Raw genomic sequence first — 7,803 nt, forward strand, 5'->3', positions numbered from 1 at the left:
AGATTCAGCGTCGGAAAATATCGGAAAAGCACTATTTTTCAGTTAATCTGCACATAGGGTTCGACCACCGACAACTAGACTTTGATATAAAATTTTAAAATCCTAAAACGTTTATAAATTAGTTGCTACCAATAAAATCTTTAACTAAAATTTGATTTTGTATCAATTGCTTTGTGTTCTTTATTATTTCTTTCTTTTTTTTTTGGATTTTTTATAATTTGCAACTTTTGTTGTTTTTTTGCTAGATTTTTATAAGTATAGTTAACATTTAAAAAATTTATTTTTTTTGTACATTTTTTTGTGATTTTTTTCTTTACCATTCTTAAACGCTTAAAGAGTTTTACCATAAAACACAGCTTAAGATCACTTCGTTGAATCCATAGGAAATTGTTTCTCTTGTTTTTTTTACAAACTAAAAACTACTTAAAATTAACTTTAAATAAATATATATACCAAAAATCATTAAGTCCTTTTAACGCGCCAAAATTGTCATTAATGTCATTAATTTTAAGAAAACACAAAAAGGAAAAAAAAAACAAAATAAATTTCATATCAGAATTTTCAAAAATCTACGCTGCCGATTCACTAATTTCAGTGGTAGCTTGTGTTCGGGAATCAGAAGCTGTATCATCTTTGCCACAAGCCAAACAGGGTATTTTCTCTTTTAAGACTTGTTTGTATTTGGGATGACTAAAAAAGATATTATAAAGACCATAAAGAAAAAAGGTATAAATATTATTTTGAGCACAACTCACCTCAAACCGTAGACAATGGGATTGCAGACTGAATTGGCTTTGGCAAACACCGAACCACAGATGGTGCTGAGCGGTGACAAGGCCATCGATTCAAATATGCCGGCATAGTTTATAATCGTATATGGTGTCCAGGCCAGAAACCATAATGATATTGTAACAAGTGCCACTTTAGCCCAGTTTTATTTCCACCGATTTACCCTTATCCGCCTCGCTGTTGCGCAGCGATGCAACATTCATTTTTTTCGCCTGTTCACGCATCGCCTGCTCATGTACTCGGACAGCCTGTCAGAGTGGGGTGAAAGATTTTAAAATAAATTTGCTTTAAAATGATCTGTTTAGTATGTAAAGGTATTTTGATATTTTGTGAATGATTTTTTTTTGTAGATTTTATTAAGAGCGTTATACATGCTTGCATCTGATAAGTGTGTAATGGATTTTCGAAAAAAGTAGTGTTTTAAGTTAATTAAGGAATTTTAAAAGTTGTTAAAAGAAAATTAAGCAAAATTGTATTTTTAAGACGCTTATGATATTGAAATACATAGGAGTACAAAGTAGAAAGGACACTTTTTTTTAAATGAGCAATGCGGAAGTCTTGGTATTTATACCCTACACCACAGTGGTTGCGTTCGTCAGTTTGTTTATAACGGCTAAAATATTGGTCCTGTTTCCACCTTAAAGTACAACAATCTGCTCAGAATCCCTTTCAGATTCGATTCGAAGCTATGTCCGTCTGTCTACGATCCCCTCGGTGGCATGTTACCTTGGTGAAATCTCCACCTTGGTGTTGCAATATCCCGGGAAAAAGAGGTGCTATCAATACCTCTAGTCTGCCGGACTATAAACTGGTGATGATTAAATGTATCCTTGGCCTTTCCTTGGAATGATTTGATATGGGGTCTAACCAGAGTACCATATAATACTGGTGGCCTGTTGCACGCGACTTATAGTTGAGGTCCACCACTCAACTTGCCGGGGCAATATTGGGCTCGAATTGAATTTGGGAATTTCTACACTCCTTTGTCACATTATCTGACATACTGAGGGATCCTGATTTATTGGCTGGATATTTTGGACTACCAAATACGTCTCTAGGTGTGTTGTGGTGGTTGCACGGGCTTTAAGAGGTTAAGGAATGCACTGGAATGGGTCATAAGTTGATGGGGATTGCATTTTAAATAATGCAATCTTTCATGACATCATAAGGGTGGTCACCTTCCGGTATACCGGAAGATTGATTTCACATGATGTTCGGGTAGTCGCCCCTTCTATTGACTTTAAACCAGTGATTGCTTTTTCCTTGTCGGGGTTTGCATTGGGATTGATCTCATGCTGCCTGTCATTCCGCAACGGGGCTACTAAGGCAAGAGATTAGACAGCTCGAGTTCTTCAGCAAAGTGCTTGTACATGGACCGGCTCAGCCATGTACAAAAGGATGAAAAAGACCACCATGAAACAAGGCCGCCAAGGCAGGTGTTCACGTAAAGCACTCTGTGTGTCCATATAAACATTATGTGCACGGTACAGGTCGAAATTTTCAAGATAATTTGATGAAATTTTGACACACAATCTTCCCTTGACCCAAGGAAGACGATTGTTGAAAAATCGGTCCATTATTTCACCTAGCTTCCATTTAAATGTAATCCCCGAATAGAGTTTTGAACTCATACTTATGTTACATGTTCTAGAATTATATAAGACTAAATGATACTAACGATTTTCGTAATGATCAGGCCATATAGACCCTAGCGCCTTTAGAAAATAATCTTACTTATTTTAGAAGTTTTCTTGCTACTTCTGCACCTTTTAGTTTCCCGGGAAATGGAATTAGTTTGGAATTCAAGAACTTCGATGCAAGATTGAGTGATGAAAGACCTATACGATACATTTTATAATAAATGACAGAAATCTTTCGTGTTCATTTTACAATCTGTGGTTAAAAACTGCCCTATTCCTACTCAATTTATCAAATCCCTAACCTTCTTTCCAACTTCCCTCCTTATCTCCTACTTGTAAATATAGGGTGGTTGGAGCAGTGTCGAGTATCTGAATGACTAGTTAGTAGATTAGACGAAAACTTTAGATGTCAACATACAGATCGGTTGTTCCTCTATTTAAACATATATTCAAATATTATATTTGTCCATTATTTGTTATGTCATCTGAAAGTACAAACTCTCGATTTTAAAATAAAGTTTTAACTTCTGTTAGATCTTGAACTTTCAGATGATTAACTAATTTTATTAAAGAAACACTATAACGTCACTTTTTTTATTGATTCTTTAGTAATCGCTAATTTTTCGCAAAATATTGCAAGTGAACGCTTAAAAGGTGCATTTTTGAAATATGTTTTTTCCGAAATACTCTAAAAATGATAAAATTTCAACTTAATTACCTTCATAATATGATAATACGAAAAGATAATCGTCATCAATGGTGTAAAATACACCCACACAGAATAGACAATAATATACGAACGATTATACCAATCTTTGGCAAAATAATCTGTACCACATGCTGTCATATTACCCTCGGGTACATAACGATTCCAACCGACCATAGGGAAAATAGCCCATATCAGACAAACACTCCAAATAAACATCAAACGTATAACGGCCGCTGTTATAGTCAAAGGTTTACGCGCTAAACCCTTAACAATAACACAATAACGATCGTAAGCAATCAAAGTCATTGACCAAATCGAAACACAACCGAAGAGCGAACCAAATAAACCGTACAGTTCGCACCAGAATGGGCCCATAATCCAGGTGCCATAGAAACCATTGAGCACGACGGGCGGGAACATGGTGAACATCATCATGAAATCGGAAAATGCCAAATTCACTACAAACATATTGGGGGGGTACGCAACGATTTGGCGGATGTAAAAATATAGATGACAATAAAATTGCCACTCAACGACATAATGCCCAGGACGGTGATGATGAAACCGATTATGCCAAACCATATAGGTTCCATGGGTGGCCATTGATACCAGTAGGGATCCACCATATGTATAATATCAGCCGGTACACTTTCGGCCAAACTAACATTACGGCCACCACGTAGGTAAGCGAACGAGGGAGGATTGAATGTAGCCATTTTGTAGATTTAATTGGAACCGTTAGCAGTTGAAGGTTTTGGAATAATAAAACTGTACGTTGAGTCCTTTGAGTTTATATTGTTCCCATAATTTGAGCTTTAATATTTTGTTAATTGCTACACTTTCGTTTGAAATTTTGAACTGTTTTCCTTCGAATATTATTTTTTACCGCTATTCCTTTCCGTTCGTTAATAAACCGACAGAAAGCCGTCAAACTGTTATGTTTGATTTGTAAGAAATATTCCTTTTATATACAAAATTTTGTGTTAAGTATTTGTTCAAGTTTCTACTAATTATTTTAATCCAATTAGAAAGACAGTTAAAATTTAAACATGTTTTACAATTGTTTTTCTATTGTTTTATCGGTGGTTAATTTAGGAAAACAAGTGTGTGGGATTATGACTAAAAGTTTAAGAAATTTTAAATTATATACGTAAATACACTTGAAAGAAATTGTTAAGGTTGCTGCTTAGGTCTGTTAAGGACTAGTTTTGCGCTCAATTCTAAGCTTAGAAGTGAGAAAGAAGCTTTTAATAGACTAGACTATTGACCAGACAATAGACTAGACTATAAACTAAACTATAGTCATCAACAAAAGCTTGATGAAGTCCACAGGGGTACCCTCTAGAGAGGGGTAGTTAGAAGGTTGACAACTTCGTATATCCTTAGTCACCAAACCTGATAAAATAAAAAAATACAAATGAAAAGCCGAGATTATGGCTGGAAGGCAGGAGACAATTATAGAATGTAGGGATATCGATAAGATCTCAACAAGGAGGAGATTATGAATGCCTTTTTTCTCAACTAGGCGTATCCGAAATGGAATTAGATGATATTAAGAGCTTGAGGAAAGCCTATGGTGGCATTCAGACGGCAACAATAACCCTTCCATCGGAAATATCCGACCAAGTCCTACAAATTGGAAAGGTGAAGATAGGATGGGTCGTTTGTCGCATAAGAGAAAGGGTGAACATACGACAATGCTATAAATGCTTGGAGTATGGACACATAGCCAAGTATTATAAAAACCCGCAAGACAGATCTAAACTGTGTAGAAGGTGCGGAATAAGTGGCCACATAGCGAAGCATTGCACAAATGATCCAGAATGTATGCTCCGCAAACAAATGCAAAGGGGTGATACCAACCACACCGCAGGTAGCGTAAGATGTCCAGTTTTCAAGGAAGCACTGGAAAAAAGGCGCAGATGAGATTTATCCAACTTAATCTCAACCATTGTCTTGCGGCACAGGACCTGCTTTCGCAGACTATCTGCGAAACTGGTGTTGATGTCGCCATTATATGCGAACAACACAAAAACCAACAAACAAGTGTCTGGGCTAAGGATAAATCTAGTAAAGCAGCGATATGGACATGTGGAAAACGTGCGATTGAGAACACCCAAAAACAACTGGAGGAAGGATTTGTAAGAGCCAAAATAGGAAGCATCTACATATAGCTGTTATGCCCCACCTAGCGCATCAATAGAAAATTTCGAACAAATGTTAGCTCGACTGAAAAGAGATGCGGAAACCCATAACCCGAAAATTATCGCCGGAGATTTTAATGCGTGGTCTACTGCAAGGGGAAGTAGATCAACTAACAACAGAGGTCGGATCATATTGGAAACTATAGACTATAGACTAGACTATAGACTAGACTATAGACTAGACTATAGACTAGACTATAGACTAGACTATAGACTAGACTATAGACTAGACTATAGACTAGACTATAGACTAGACTATAGACTAGACTATAGACTAGACTATAGACTAGACTATAGACTAGACTATAGACTAGACTATAGACTAGACTATAGACTAGACTATAGACTAAACTATAGACTAGACTATAGACTAGACTATAGACTAGACTATAGACTAGACTATAGACTAGACTATAGACTAGACTATAGACTAGACTATAGACTAGACTATAGACTAGACTATAGACTAGACTATAGACTAGACTATAGACTAGACTATAGACTAGACTATAGACTAGACTATAGACTAGACTATAGACTAGACTATAGACTAGTAAAAATAGAATTGAAAAACAAAATGTCAAGGCTAAGATGTAATTAAGTAATGCAGTAGGCATTGAAATGTAAGTTGTTGCGTAAGTACAAGTCATTACAATTTTATTGTTGAGTATATATTTTACTTCAAACTATTTTTTTCTCTAAGTGTTTTAAAATTTTTGTCTTAAGTAATTATTCCTTAACGATCAAAGTCAAGGCCAAGTGAAAATTCTTCTTTAAAATGTTTCTAGTGTTTAGTCTTGTCAGGGACTAGCAAAATAAACTAAACACTACAATAAATAGCATAAGACAGACTGTCAGACAGTCAGTCAAAAAGGCAACAAAAATTGGATTATACTCGCTTATGGTCAATTGTTTCTTCTTTCCCCACTTGAAATTTAATTTTAGACAACTTATTTAATGTTGTCTTTGGTATTTGTTTATTTTAGAATATCAATTTAAATTTACACATTTCAATTGATTTTCTTTAGTTTTTTCTTAATCCCAAAGTGACGTTACGATTACAGACTACACACAAGAAAATAGTTCTTATGAGGGGTCACGTGAGTACGTAAAATCTTAATTTTGCAATAATCCATGAAACACTATTAAGACTTATCAAACGTTTCCCTTCCAATTGCTATTTATATAAAAGTTAATGAACCGAAATATTGAAAATAACTAGTTAATTGATTAATTAAACGTTTGCATTTTTTTGCTGTAAAAATAAAACAATTTAGAAATTATATAGTAATTTAATTTTAAATATCATATTTAAATCGTGCTTATTTTGAAGTTCTGAAACACTGAAGCCTAGCTAGGCGAAATTAAAAGTCACTTAGTTAGACGTATTACATGACATATACGACTAAGTTTCAGTGAGTTTGACCCCTTAATCTTAAAAACAAATTAGCAGAAGAAGTCTGCTATAGATATAAAGAACATGTACATTAGGGTGACAACCAAAAAGAGGCCGTATTACTACGTAGCAGCAAGTAGTGTTCTAATAACGAAAACCATTTTCTAAAATCATTTTAGTGCACAAACCTAACCCTCTATAGTCCAGTCTATAGTCTAGTGTATAGTCTACGTAGCAGCCAGTAGTGTTCTAATAACGAAAACAATTTTCTAAAATCATTTTAGTGCACAAACCTAACCCTCTATAATCCAGTCTATAGTCTAGTGTATAGTCTAGTCTATAGTCTAGACCATAGTCTAGTCTATAGTCTAGTCTATAGTCTAGTCTATAGTCTAGTTTATAGTTCAGTCTATAGTCTAGTCTATAGTCTAGCCTATAGTCCAGTCTATAGTCCAGTCTATAGTCTAGTCTATAGTCTAGTCTATAGTCTAGTCTATAGTCTAGTCTATAGTCTAGTCTATAGTCTAGTCTATAGTCTAGTCTATAGTCTAGTCTATAGTCTAGTCTATAGTCTAGTCTATAGTCTAGTCTATAGTCTAGTCTATAGTCTAGTCTATAGTCTAGTCTATAGTCCAGTCTATAGTATAGTCTATAGTCTAGTCTATAGTCTAGTCTATAGTCTAGTCTATAGTCTAGTCTATAGTCTAGTCTATAGTCTAGTCTATAGTCTAGTCTATAGTCTAGTCTATAGTCTAGTCTATAGTCTAGTCTATAGTCTAGTCTATAGTCTAGTCTATAGTCTAGTCTATAGTCTAGTCTATAGTCTAGTCTATAGTCTAGTCTATAGTCTAGTCTATAGTCTAGTCTATAGTCTAGTCTATGGTCTAGTCTATAGTCTAGTTTATAGTCTAGTCAATAGTCTAGTCTATAGTCTAGTCTATAGTCTAGTCTATAGTCTAGTCTATAGTCTAGTCTATAGTCTAGTCTATAGTCTAGTCTATAGTCTAGTCTATAGTCTTGTCTATAGTCTAGTCTATAGTCTAGTCTAGTCTATAGTCTAGTCTA

General features: G+C 34.9%; 1 pseudogene; it reads right to left on the reverse strand.

Annotated features, from left to right (window-relative positions):
- Window positions 1-399: 399 nt before the first annotated feature.
- LOC119614817 lies at window positions 400-4,065 on the reverse strand (annotated as a pseudogene).
- Between the last annotated feature and the right edge of the window lie 3,738 nt (window positions 4,066-7,803).

The sequence above is a fragment of the Lucilia sericata genome, unplaced genomic scaffold (genome assembly GCF_015586225.1).
Source record: "Lucilia sericata isolate MDLA Ls3-8-SP2 unplaced genomic scaffold, ASM1558622v1 Contig003480F_arrow, whole genome shotgun sequence".
Classification (NCBI taxonomy): Eukaryota; Metazoa; Arthropoda; class Insecta; order Diptera; family Calliphoridae; genus Lucilia; species Lucilia sericata.